This window comes from Mirounga leonina, unplaced genomic scaffold (genome assembly GCF_011800145.1).
Source record: "Mirounga leonina isolate KUSES-001 unplaced genomic scaffold, KU_Mleo_1.0 Mir_95, whole genome shotgun sequence".
In the NCBI taxonomy this organism is placed as follows: domain Eukaryota; kingdom Metazoa; phylum Chordata; class Mammalia; order Carnivora; family Phocidae; genus Mirounga; species Mirounga leonina.
Window position 1 is genome coordinate 10,981,966 of NW_023270865.1, and position 13,263 is coordinate 10,995,228.

At 45.2% G+C, this 13,263-nt stretch overlaps 1 long non-coding RNA gene across 1 annotated transcript; it reads left to right on the top strand.

Annotated features, from left to right (window-relative positions):
- Window positions 1-9,935: 9,935 nt before the first annotated feature.
- On the top strand, window positions 9,936-12,926 carry LOC118006186. Its single transcript, XR_004677993.1, has 3 exons — window positions 9,936-10,511; window positions 11,069-11,175; window positions 11,913-12,926. It is a non-coding gene; the product is annotated as an uncharacterized LOC118006186 (long non-coding RNA).
- Window positions 12,927-13,263: the final 337 nt, after the last annotated feature.

Consider the following 13,263-nt stretch of genomic DNA (forward strand, 5'->3'; position numbering starts at 1 on the left):
ATGTCTTACATCCAGAGAGAATGACCTTTTACATGTGAGTGAATGACCCTATGCATCTACCAGTTACATGAAAGATTGTCCTCAGCCAACTCTAAGGAGTTAGAATGGCCCCTAAGTGTTGTCCTAAGTTTGGCTGAGATGGCCAGGCCCTTATACCCCTGAATCAATGTGGAGACAGGCTGCCCAGGCAGGGACATGACTGCTTCTGGCAATGGAGACACTCCCTGAAGAGGGTGGCAGCTGAAGGCTGCCTGCTGACACTGTCCCCAGCAGCTGAGGCAACCAATCTGTCATTGAAGGAAGATCTGGATGGCCAACACAGAGCCCACCACAAATACACCGTCCAGTTGAGAGATACAAGTACATAGGAAATCATAACGCACTGTGATGGGAATGACATAGGGTTAGATACAGGGCCTCTGTGGGCATCTAGCTGACTTACGGTACACAGTTTGGGGATGAGGGATGCTCCTCTGGAGAAAAATCTCATGTTGCTGAGCTGTGACAGGTGTGACGCTGCTGAGTGACACAAGAGGGAAGAGCACATGCAAAGGGCCGGAGAACAAGTAGCTCAGGGCGATGGGGAAAGACAAGGCTAAAGGGGAAATATGGGCCAGATCTCATCAACCTTACTGAAGAAGATTAAGACTAGCCGTAGGGAGCCACGGAATATTTCTAAGCAAGGCAGTGGCATGATTAGAAGTGCATTTCAAAAGGTTGTGATAGATGCAGTGTAGTGAATAAAGTGGAGGGGGGAGCTCTAGGGGAAGCCTAACAATGTTGAATGCTGTAGTAACCCAGGCAGAAGAAGATGGTTACTGGTAGGGATGGAAGGATGTGCACAGAGCCAAGAGATATTCAGGTGGCAAATCAGGAGAATCAGATGATGGACTGGAAGTAGGAGGTGTAGACAAAAAAACCAGTCAGGGTGATGGCCAGGTTTCTGGATGGATGACCATGGCATTTACTGAGATGGGGTAGGTTTTGGGGAAAGGAGTAGGGAAGCAGGATGACTTTTAGCTATGGATATGCTGAGTTGATGTCCAGGAGGAGATGTCCACCAAGCAGCTGCCCCGTGGGTCTGAAACTCAGGAGTAATCACTGCGCTAAAGATGCACTAAAGAGGAGTCATCTGCACCTCTGGGGGAAATAGAGGTCCTAGGAGCAGATGGAGCCTCCTGCAGATTTATGTCAACAGTGAGAAGAGGTGCAGGCCTAGAGTTACCAGAACTACAAACAGCATTGAAGTTTAAGGAATGGTTGAATGGAGAGGTGCCTCACAGAAGAGCCTGAGAAGAGTTGGAATGTTAGCAGGATAAGCAAGAGAATATGGGGGAATGAAAACAAAGAGAAGCGAGTGATAATAAAGGAAGATTGGTAAACTCTACTGGGGTGCTCAACAAATGTTTCTTGTTTTCCCTAAATGCATTCTGAACTGATAAGAGATAAATAAGCAAGTAGGAACTTGAAGACCACCACCTTCCTTATTGATCCAGCTGACAACCAGCATTGTAGCTTCAGAGTGTGGCCGTAATGAACTACCCAGTACTGAAACCTGGACAGCAGTACTGAGCCCCGTGGGCCTCCCCACTCAGGCGTGGACGAGAAAGAGGGCACAATGCCAGCTTCTGGCAGCAACTGCTCCCAAGAGAAAAACAGGGAGCAGCAAGACTGGACCTGCCCAGTTCCCTTCCCAAAGTCACCAGTCAGGTAGGTCCACCCACATGGAAGGAAACACTGGGATTGGGGAGCACATATCCCCTTGCCCCTCCCATTCACACCCATACAGTTGAGGACTGGAAAATGTCTGTTGGGGTATACTGGTGACAGTGGGCTCCGTGGGGGTGGTGGGGAGGAAAAGTAACCTGCAGCAGGATAGGTGTGGAATAGCAGGTGAGGAAGGTTACAACCAGGCTCCTGTAGGGTAGGGCTAGTGTTGATAGAGGTCAGTTTCATTGAATTGGCGCATTTTAGGATAACCCAAGCTTGAGGAGCTGAAATAAGGTCTTGATGAACTTCCCAGGGAAAGATATAAGAAATAAAGGCATGAAATATGTTTTGTGAGGTTTGTGGCCAGTAGACTAACAGGGAAATTCTACCCGGGGTCAGATCATGGAAAGCCAATGAAAAGCTGGGAAAGACCATTGGTGTCCAGGGCATGTGTCTATTTTCTCAAGGTTATTCATTGAGCCAGATGCGTGAAATAGAGAAAAAGGATACAGAGCTTTCCAGAAATCTTTTTTTTTTCCCTTAAATCATCTCTACACCCAACGTGGGGCTTGAGCTGAACACTGAGATCAAGAGTTGCATGTTCTATCGACTGAGCCAGCCAGGCAACCCTTTTTCAGAAAGACTTTAAACTAACCAAACAAACGAAAAAAGCACCACTAAACTGAATTAAGAGCATATGTTACTCAAAAAGTTGTGCTTCTAAATAGATCCCCAAGTTTCAGTGGCTTAACAAAAGTAAAAGTATGACTCTCTCATGTCCTACCTGCTCTATCACAGCTCCAGTAGGTCTGCTCCATCTTGTACCTTCACCATCTAGGACAGGTGGGCCCTAAGGCTGATGTGGATGGGGAACAGAGAACAGAAGTTCACAAACAGGGGTGTCCTCATTTCATTGGACAGAAAAGAGTCACATGGCCCCATCTAACAGCAAGGAAGTCTGGGAATTAGAGTCTGTGGGACTCTAAGCAGAGAAAAATGGACACTGGGAGCTCCTGCAGAATCCATCACAGAATGAGAAGCTCATATCAGTAAGGTGCCCTCACTAGCCTTGAAGAAAGGCACAAATGTTTAAATTAAAGAAATAAATACCACTGGGATGGAAGTCATGATCCATGGCATAAGATCATTAAAGGCAAAATACCTAGCACAGAGTGGGGCTTGATAAATATCTACGGATCAGTTCAGCTGGTGTCTGCAAAATCTTGAATTTAAGAGATGCAGAAGACAATAGCAACAACAAAAGGCTTTTCCCCCAAAGGCTGAAAACATTCTGATTTTGCACTCTTACTCAAGTTTTCCCACATCCTATATTTTTGGCTGCTGGCTTGGAGGCCATCATCAAGGGCAAGGAAAAGAGGGAAGCTTAGGAAAGCAGAGTGGTTGGGCTCGGTGAAAACCAGCCACACACACACACACAAAAAGTCTTGCTTTGGTGGATTTTACTTTGCTCTTTCCTTTCTTTTCCAAGGGGATGTGGCTTACAGGGATGCTCGACCACGTTGGTGTGGCTCCCGTGGCCTGGAGAAGGCCTCCAGGACTCCTCAAACCTCAGTGCTTGCTCATGTGGGGAACCTTTTTAAAACATTCAGCTGCATAATTGGAGAAAAGGTTTAAATTGCCTTGTGGGAGGCAGAAGCTTGACTAACATTCCTACTTAAAAAATAAGTGACAGGGGCGCCTGGGTGGCTCAGTTGGTTAAGCGACTGCCTTCGGCTCAGGTCATGATCCTGGAGTTCCAGGAACAAGTCCCGCATTGGGCTCCCTGCTTAGCAGGGAGTCTGCTTCTCCCTCTGACCACCCCCCCCCATGCTCTCTCTCTATCTCATTCTCTCTCAAATAAATAAATAAAATTAAATCTTTAAAAAAAATAAGTGACAAAAAGTCAGATTTTGCAATTTATTATTTCAACGGGCAAATTTTTGAACATTTACCGAATCTGGGAAGCAGTGTACCAAATGCAGTGAAGGACATAAAGAACGGATGGACTGGGTTGAGCTTGAGGAGCTAGTGGAAAGACAGTCATTTAAATGTCTCATTGGGTTATAAGGAGAAGTGACTATAGATAGAATGATGAGGAAGTTAGTATAGTGTTGGTGAGAGGTGTTTGCCTCAGACCATCAAGAGCAAAGGCCCTGTGGTGAGTGCAGGTTTAGTGGAAGACTCTGGAACAGATAAATGGTTGAGGTTCTGGTCTGATTGGGCCACAGCCCTCCAAGGGGCCTTCCTGCCCAAATCCTACACCAGGCATGGATATTACGATTTTTGGCCCCCTGGGACACCGTCAGACCTTCTTGGAGGAGGCTCCTTAAAATGTGAATTTGAAATAAGGCTCCAGAAGATTCTGAGGTTTGGGACACTAACAAGGTGGATCTTTAATGTCATGCAAAGAGTCTAAAGAGTGTTCTAAAGGGCAGAGAATAAATCAAAGGTTTTTGAGAAGGGGTGGCACAATCTGCTTTTGCTTTAAGAAGATCAGTGGGATTATGGTCAAAGGAGCAATGGCTGCAGCCACACCAAAGTGTGGAGAAGGTCAAGGGGAAGAGCCCAGAGACAGACGCCTCCTCCCCCAATCATTGTGCCCCTTTGTGACACCCCCCCTTCCCTAGCCTTAAGCACTTGCAGAGATAAATCATGTTCCATTATTGTGTATGTTCAACTTTCACTGGCTTGTTAAACTCGCCACGATCACACAGAGTCTCAAGTTCTTGGAGAGCAGCAAAGCTCCCTGCCCTGAGTACTTGGAGGAGTTCCAGGGGATCTCACAGATGTATGTCCCCTCCCACGGGGTTCGGCAGGCCCCGCCCCTGTTCTGTGCACCCTACCTGCTGCCACAGACACACCTGAAGCTCCACCTCTGAAGCAACCAGCCGGAGCCTTGGGAGGCCAAAGCCAGAATGTGGGCTGCAGCCAGATGAAGAGAGATGACCATCATCCTCTGGCATGAACGGGTCCCGTAGCAACCTATTACTTGAACTCTAACGTGTAACCGATTTGGTTACCAGAGCCTTCGGTTTTAGCTTCTGGTCAGACTTGGGAGCCAGATTTACATCCAGGAGGCTGGACCAAAGCCCGTTCTCTGAATTTTCACTCTCTGCCCAAGTTTTGCTCCTGGTTCAAGCTCCTCATACCTGGATCTTCCTCCCCTGTATATGAGTTCTGGCACTTGAGGCTCCTCAGACAATCTCTACCAACAGGCCACTCCCCCCGCACATAGAAATACCCAAGCTGTGCATACAGCTCAGCTCCCTTTCCGGGTGGTTCTTTAAAGACGGAAAATTCCCAGTGGTTCACCAGTTATACCTAGATGTGGCTAAGCACCCCCATCTGCTGAAATCCATGTCATGTGACTATGTCACATGACACAACATTTCTCTTGTCAAGTCTCTCTAGTTTATATTTGTAAAATGGGGGTGTTGGATTAGGTAATCCTTTTTGGCTGTAAGATTCTTAATTTGAAGACAAGTTAGAAGGCTACTGTAATAGTCCAAAAGTACAATAATGCAAACAAGCATGTCACTTAATTCTGAGCATCTTGACTCCCGAGGAATAAAAAGAAATACGGTGAGTTCCATAGTTTGCATTAGTTCATACAAGGAAGCACAACCATCTGTCAGCAGAGACAAACTTTCCTACTACCAAATCCTAAAACAGCTAACACATGGGTCTTTATTTATTAAAGGAAAATTAAATAACATAAGGCTAGCATCTTCAAATGCAGAGGAGTCCCAATAAAGGCAGAGCATGTCATGTTAAATCTGCCTTATTTCTGTAGGACTTCAGGGTACAATAATCTGGACACATTCTGTCTAGAGTGGGTTTGGAGTTCTGCACTGGGGAGGTCCAGGGGTGTGTGACTTACTGCTTCCCTGTCATTCAATATAGTCTCACCTTCACCTTATCATTGGCTTCTCCTTCATTCTGTCTCAGGAAAAGTAATTACATAGGGACACCAATCAGGTAATATCAGAAAGAGTGGAAGACACAGGAAGGTAAAAAGACCAGAGACCCCAGAAGATGTTCCCAAGGTGGGGCCTGGGCAGGAGGGGAGTGGATGAAAGAGCATGGCTTGTAAATGCCATGTCCCACTACCTTGGAAAAACCCAGATAATAGATTTCCATCAATAGGTATTGGTTCCTCTCCTTGCTTCTCTGAGGTTGTGAAAAGCTGGAACTCACTTTTCTTTCCAGTGAGGTGCTTCTAGCTAGAGACCCCCCAGGGGATCTCAGGAAGAGGGTTTATTGTAGGAGCCCAGGAAAGGGGACAGGCACCCAGGCCAGAATAAAGGCAGTGTTCTAGGCTGGGGGGCCCTCCCCCATCCCTCCCTGTACTTCCCCAGCTGCCCAGATGCCCATTCCTCGGCTCCTGTCCCCACGTTTCCTAATTCAAGTGGGAATGGCTTGTCTCCAGATGTTCTTATTACCGCTCTGATGAAGGGAGGTAGGGCTGGAGGAGGGAGCAAACGGGCTACCCAGGAGAAGCAATGACTGCATGTAGGGTCTTCCTGGGGAAGGGTGGCTCCTGAAGGCGGGCACCAGGCAGACAACATTCCTTTCTCCCTTGCACTTGTCCAGGATCCCACAGCTAGTTGGTGTGAGAGCTGCCACTGAAAACCTTCCTTTTCCCTCTGTGACAATGTCTATGACAGAAGACACTCAACTACAGTGGTTTTGAAAAGAAATCCAATCCACAAATTGGGGTCCCTTGTTGCTTTGTTTAGCCTCTGATTTTACTCTGAGGCCAGAGAAGAAGAAACAGGAAGGAAAAAGGAGCCCAAGGTTCTCTCTAAGAAGTGGTTTCATTGTCTCTTCTCGGCTCTAGGTTGCTAAGAGCAGGTGAGTGGGTGGGAGAAGGAGGGAAGCCATGGGCAGGCCCCTCGGCTTGGGAGGGAAGAAGTCCTCAAAGCATGGCTCCGGAACACGTGGATCAGTGCCAGCCAGGGCCTGTCACCCCGGAGTCCCCCGCTTTCCCTTTGCAGGTGGGCATCTCTGCGCTTGGTGGGGGTCCCACACGCTCGCACATCTTCCGGAGCCTTCTCCCTGGGAGGTGACAACCCCTGGTTCCTAGGTTCTCTCCACGGCCGTCTTTTACAAAGCGTTTTACAAACTTCTACTTTATTTTCAAACCTTCTGATGAGTTCACATAACCTCCCACTTTCAACCTGAAATCACTTAGAATCTTCTCATACAAGAATTCACACCTGTGATCTCATTCTGATTAGAAAGCAGAGTTCTCACAAAGCACCTGCGAGATTTTGCATGATGGGCTCCTGTACTTCACTGACTGGGTCTCCCATTTTCCCCCATACTTGACACCAGTGCCCTCCCCCATCTGCTTCACGAAGCCGAGAATACTGGGCTGCCTCAGGGCCTTTGCCCTTGCTCTTTCCTCTCCCTTAAGTCCCCATCCCTCAAATATCCACTCAATTCATTCTTTCATTCTGATCTTTGCTCAAATGTCACATCGAATATGGCTCACTGCCCCTTGCCCCGAACTTATCCCCGTTTCCTGTTTAATTCCTCTCCATAGTGCTTCTTGTCATCAGACCACCATGCATCTTACTTACTTGTGTGTTTTTTGCCCCATCCCACTAGGAAGTAAGCTCTATGAGGGCAAGCATCTTTGCTTGTTTTGTCACTATAGCCTAAAATAGTCTCTGCCATATCGTAGGGGCTCAATAAATGTTTACTGCATGAATAAATTGAGACTTCTAGAACAGCCCCGAACTGGACATGGAGTTTTCACATGGCTTCCTGTGTGCAACGGGAGGCCTCCAGAGAATAACTGATGACCCTAAAATACAGCTCTTCACCACCCATGCAAATGAATGGGGTCAAAATTTTCTCAGTGTCTATGCTAGACTGAAGCAAAAGCACTAGCTTTAGGAAAAAGCAAAGTACATGCTCTTTAAATGGTGCCTTCCTTTTTTTTTTTTTAAGTTAATTTATTTTTGTAGTATCCGCTACACCTAACGTGGGGCTCAAACTCACAACCCTGAGATCAAGAGTTGCATGGTCTTCCGATGGGGCCAGCCAGGCACCCCTATTGGTGCTTTCCCATTGCTCTTTTCCTTCTTTTATCCCTCATTACTCTGGCCAACACTGGGCTAATCCACTAATCCTCTCTATAAGGCATTAAGTGATAAAGGTTTAAGGTGTTAGCACTCCCAGGAGTACTTATCCTTTAAAGAGAAATCTTCAAGACCCAAAGTTGGCTGGGATCAGAATCATTGAATCGCACCTATATATTTGGGCTGGGGGCTCAATTTAGAATTCTTGGAGTTCCTGGCCAGGAACAGAAGGATAGCAGTTATTAAGCAATGAGTCTCTGTAATATTGATCAATTTGAAGCTAAGGCAGCAAATATAGATATTGCCACTTCTTCTATATACCCTTCTCATTTATAGATCAGTAATAATAAAACTTTGCGACTTTGAACTCTGAGCTCTTTTCAAAGCTGAATCTGCCTTTAACTTTTCTTCCTGTATTATTGGACTTCCTTGCTAGCAGATCAAGATCTTCATCAACACCTATCCCAAATACAGACAGGCAAAAGCATGTGATGTATACACAGATGTGCATGCACACACACACACACACCCCACACACAGACCCCTTTTGCCCCCTATCTACCTCAAATCCTCCCAAATTCCATCCTGTTTCTTTTCCAGGCTTATTCCAATGAATTTCCTCTTTCATATGCCACTGGATATTCAGAGCTATTTCAATGACTGGAAAAATCTTGGAGTGAAGGGGCTCAAGAGACTCTTACCAATCAATCTTCAAGGCCAGTCAACAATTACTGGGGCCCCATGCCTGTGAATATGGGTTCGGAGCAGGGTAAGGCTCTGGCTTGGATCTTTCTGGCTTAGTGGAGGTCACTCCAAATCAAAGAAATCCAAGAAGCTGAGTTCATTTGTAGTCATTTGTGAGACAACTTAGCACAGCCTAGGCTGAATTAGATACCCTGGCCCTGTGAGTCTGGTTTCCCCCTTCCACATGCTTCTTAATATGTCTCAGGACAAACTGTGGACTCTCTGGGCATTTCAAGTCACACTTCTACCCAGTGCTACCCACTGTACAGAATAAAAACTCAGCCCTTGGTCCCGTACCCTACTCACGTTTTACACTCATTCCCTTGGCAAACTATTCAGGTCTAAAGCTTCAAGTATATTTATGCTCTTTAGCTCAAATTTAGAGTTCGAGTTCCAACTCTGGCCAGAGGTCAAGCATCATATCTCAAGTTATCATCTGGACATTTCCATGGTATGTCCTCGTTAACATTAAACCCCCACAGCTAATCAAGCTGGAACTCTCCACATTCCTCTGGATTCTGTTCCGTTATTTTAACCACCCATCAAATATTATCTGTAAGATCAATGTATAAATTTCTCTCTAGAATTTTCTCTCAAAAATTTGGAGGACTGGATTAGTTTGTGTGTTTCCTAGGGCCACCATAACTGTAAGTCCCACAAACTGGGTGGCTTAAAACAATAGAAATGTGAGTTCTGGAGGTTAGAAGTCTGAACTCTAGGTGCCGTCAGGGCCATGCTCCCTTCTGAAACTTGTAGGGAAATCCTTCCTTGCCTTTCTCTTAGCTTCTGGTGGTTTGGTGGCCACCTTTGGTGCTCCTTGGCTCATGGATGCACCACTCCCATCTTCCGTCTCCATGTGTCATCCTCCCCGTGTGTCCTCATATGGCTATTTTTTCATGAGGACACCAGTCATATTGGATTAGGGGCCACCCTAATCTCATATGACTTCATCTTAACTACATCTATCTGCAATGACCCTACATCTAAATACTGTCATATTTTAAGGTACTGAGGGCTAATATATCAATGTGTCTTTTTTGGGGGGCACAAATGAACCCCAAATAACTGGTAAATGAGTTAAGACATTAATCATATATTAAAATAAATGCCAATTATAAGGAGAAGGAAAAATCCACATGCATTTCTAAGAAAAAGAGAGTTCAAGCTGCTTGGGCTCCCCACAAGATTCTTAAGGATACAACTTTCACCATCCTCTTCACCCTCCTCCATCTTCAGAGTTTCTTTAGTGGAAAAGTTTGAGAAGCACTGATGAAGAAGCATGGCTGGTCTATGTGTTAGGAGCTGGTTCGGGGGCATGAAACTGAACAGGCAACTTAACTAACTCAGGGTCTTCTTTTTCTTGTGTGTTTCTGTGTAACAAGGAGTCTGGAGGTGGGCAGCTCCCTGAGGCATCTGTACCATGTGCTTCTGTCCTCATGTTCACCCTTTTGGAGTCACATGGTGGCCTCTTCCCCTCCAGCATCTTGTCTGTGTTCCAGAGAGGACAAAGGGCACAGGGTGTGCACATGCTGAATCTAAACTCCTTCTTGTGAGCCCTGCCCCATCTTCTGCACTTATATCTCATTAGCCAGCACCCTGTCACATAACCACCATAGCTGGGAAGTGGGGTTTTTCAGCAGGCCATGGGTTCTGGTAAGAAGGAGAGAAAGGATGGTGAGTAGACACCTTGCAGGGTCTCCCCAGCTGGCTTTCTCCATGTCTTCTGCTTCATACCTTTGTGCCTCAGTTCTAGGCACACAGGAGACATGCCCATGCTGGCATGCTGATTGCAAAGGATCTCCTCATTTTGCAGGCAAGACATTAAACAGGAACGATGTAAATAATATAATGCAGCACGTGATCAAAGGCCAGCACGACTGGGGCTGCAGAATACAGAGAAGGGAGAGATGAGTTTGACTGCTGTAGGAGCTTCGTGAAAGGAGGTGAAATTTGAGCTGCATTTTGAAGGTTGGGTAGGATCAACAGCAGCTGTCATGAAACCCTGTTTAGATCCCCCTACACATACTCAGATGGCAGAAGGGAAAAACCTGTGCACAGCCTCTTTTTCTTATTGCAAGCTGGGTGAGCCTTCATGCATGTCCCATACTCAGTCACAGGTCTTCTGTATCATTCTCTTGGAAATATCTCTACCTGAGATAGAATTGGTCAATACCTTGAGCTCAACCCTAGAGAGACCTTTTTGCCCAAATACATTCCCTCTCCACCCTAATCCCCCACACCCTTAGCAGTCATTGCCATGTAGGCACATTCTCTGTCAGGCCAACTCCCAACATCCAGAGCTTGCCTCCACCCAAGAACCCTCCAACAGAATAATCCTTTTTCAGTTGTTCCTTCTGGCGTACCAGCACTGAGACATGGCCAATCTTTCTGTGGCTGCATGATTTCCAATCTGCCTCCCACCCACAGCTCCCCACCCCAGCAATTTTTATTTTTCAAATTTTTGACCTTTTCCCACCATTTAGGCAGGGGTGGGGGATTGGTGGCTCTGTATTCATTACCTTCAGGGGACGGTTACTCTGGGTGGGATGCAAAGGAAAAGAAAGAAATCAGCACCTGGATTCTGAATTTCTAGACACACTTCTGGAAGCCATGGCAGAAGGAATCATTGGAGGTAAAGGGTTTTTGAGTATTAAAATTGAGTTTCCTTAAGAACACAAAGGTTATGCCAAAAACAATAGATTTGGAAGAAAGCATGATGAAACTAGAGTGAGATTTACCCCTTCAGAGAAAATGATTCTGCAGTTTTGGGGAGAGGAGATGGATAGCATTAGATCCTGATGTCTCTGAGAAGGGAAGTCTGTGCTCAGGTAGGCTTGAGGGACCTGGGAGCAGAGAGAACTTGGCCTCACTTTCTGGGGCACGGTGGGTGGAGAAGGTGGGTCTGAGCTCCCCAGTGAGCACCTGAATGTTTTCCTGAGTGACTGGGAGTAGCTACCCAACTGACAAAGAACATTTCCAGAGATCGAGTTGTCCTTGAACTAGGATTCAGCTTCTGCCATGAGGAATGGGAAATGGAGACAGAAATTACCCCACAGAAAAATATGGAAAAGAAACTGTCAGCACACCTGACATGATGGCCTGTGGAATTTGGACCTATTGCATTTTTCTTTTTGAGATACTGCACATATAATTAAAATTTTTAAAAATAAACTTTTATTTTAAAATAGATTTAAATGTGCAGAAAAGTTATGAAGATAGTACAGAGCTCCTCTATACCCAACATCAAGTTTTCCTATATTATGCACAATTAATAAATCAGTATTGGCATGTATCATATATTATTCAAATTTTCTTAGTTTTTACCTAATTCTTTCTTTTCTTTCTTTTTCTTTCTTTCTCTCGTTCCAGGATCCCATCACGAATACCATATTTAGTTGTCATATTTCCTTGGGCTCCTCTTGACTGTGATGGTTTTTCTGACTCTTGTTATTTTGAAGACCTTGACGGTTTGGGAAAGTACTGGTCAGCCAGTTTGTAGAATGTTCCTTAATTTGGATTTGTCTGATGTTTTTCTCACCGCTAGACTGGGGTATGTATTCTTGGAAGTTAGACCACAGAGGTAAAGTGCCATTTTCTTCACATCGTATCAAGGGTACATACTACCATCCACATGGTTTCTCACTATTGATGCTAACCTTGATCACTGGCTAAATTAGTATTTGTCAGGTTTCTCCACTGGAAGGTCACTCTACCCACTTTCCATGTTTTACTCTTGGGAAGGAAGATACTATGTGCAGCCCATAGTTAAGGACAGGAGATTTCTATTACTAATGTCACTGAGGGCGGAGTATCTACATAAACGATTTGAAATTCTTCACAAGAGAGTTGTTCTCTCCATTTATTGACTTATTTAATCATTTGTGTCAGTATGGACTCATGGATATTTATTTTATATTTTGGGTTATAATCAAGTATTATTTTATTTATTTTGTTGCTCAAATTGTTCCAGCTTTGGCCACTGGGAGCTCTTTCAATAGGCTCCTGTGTCCCTTTGACAGGCTCCTTCCTTCTTGTTGTTGTTGATTAAAAAAATCTTTTTTGACCACTTCCTTACCTTCTGGCCCAACAAGATGCTCCAGGAGCATCTTGTATATTCCCTGCTGCAGTCCATTTCCCCAAGGAGACCTCTTTTTACTGAAGAATGGTGTTAAAAGCAAGATCTCAGTGCCAGGTGCACTCCTTGTTCCTGGAGTGTTATTTCTAAGTCCACTCAGCTGACACAGCAAGGATATTACATGTATGTGTACTAACCCACATATATACACATATTTACAGATATTTACATATCTGTAAATCTTTTTATCTATCCATTTCTGTCTATATCAAGCTCATCATGGGTACATAGTGAGGTCTCCAACTACAACCCAGTACCGCAGGGCTCATTCTAGCTTCCTCCTCTTATTTATCTGTAACCTCCCTCTCCCACGGTAATAAACCTCGTGTCCACCATCCACCCTTCATTTATTTAATTGTTCCTTTCCAGTATGCATTACAGTAGTTTCATCGTCCATTAAAAAAAAAAAAATCAATCTGGTTTCTGTCTCTCCTGTTTTCCCCAGCATTGGTTCCTTTAACCTCTGACATCCATCCCTTCTGCTCACTCCTCTTGTAGCCACGTCAAAAACGTTTTGTACTTGATTCTGGTTTGACACAGAACTTCCATAAAGCTGGGTGTCACCCATTCTCCATTTCCTTTGGT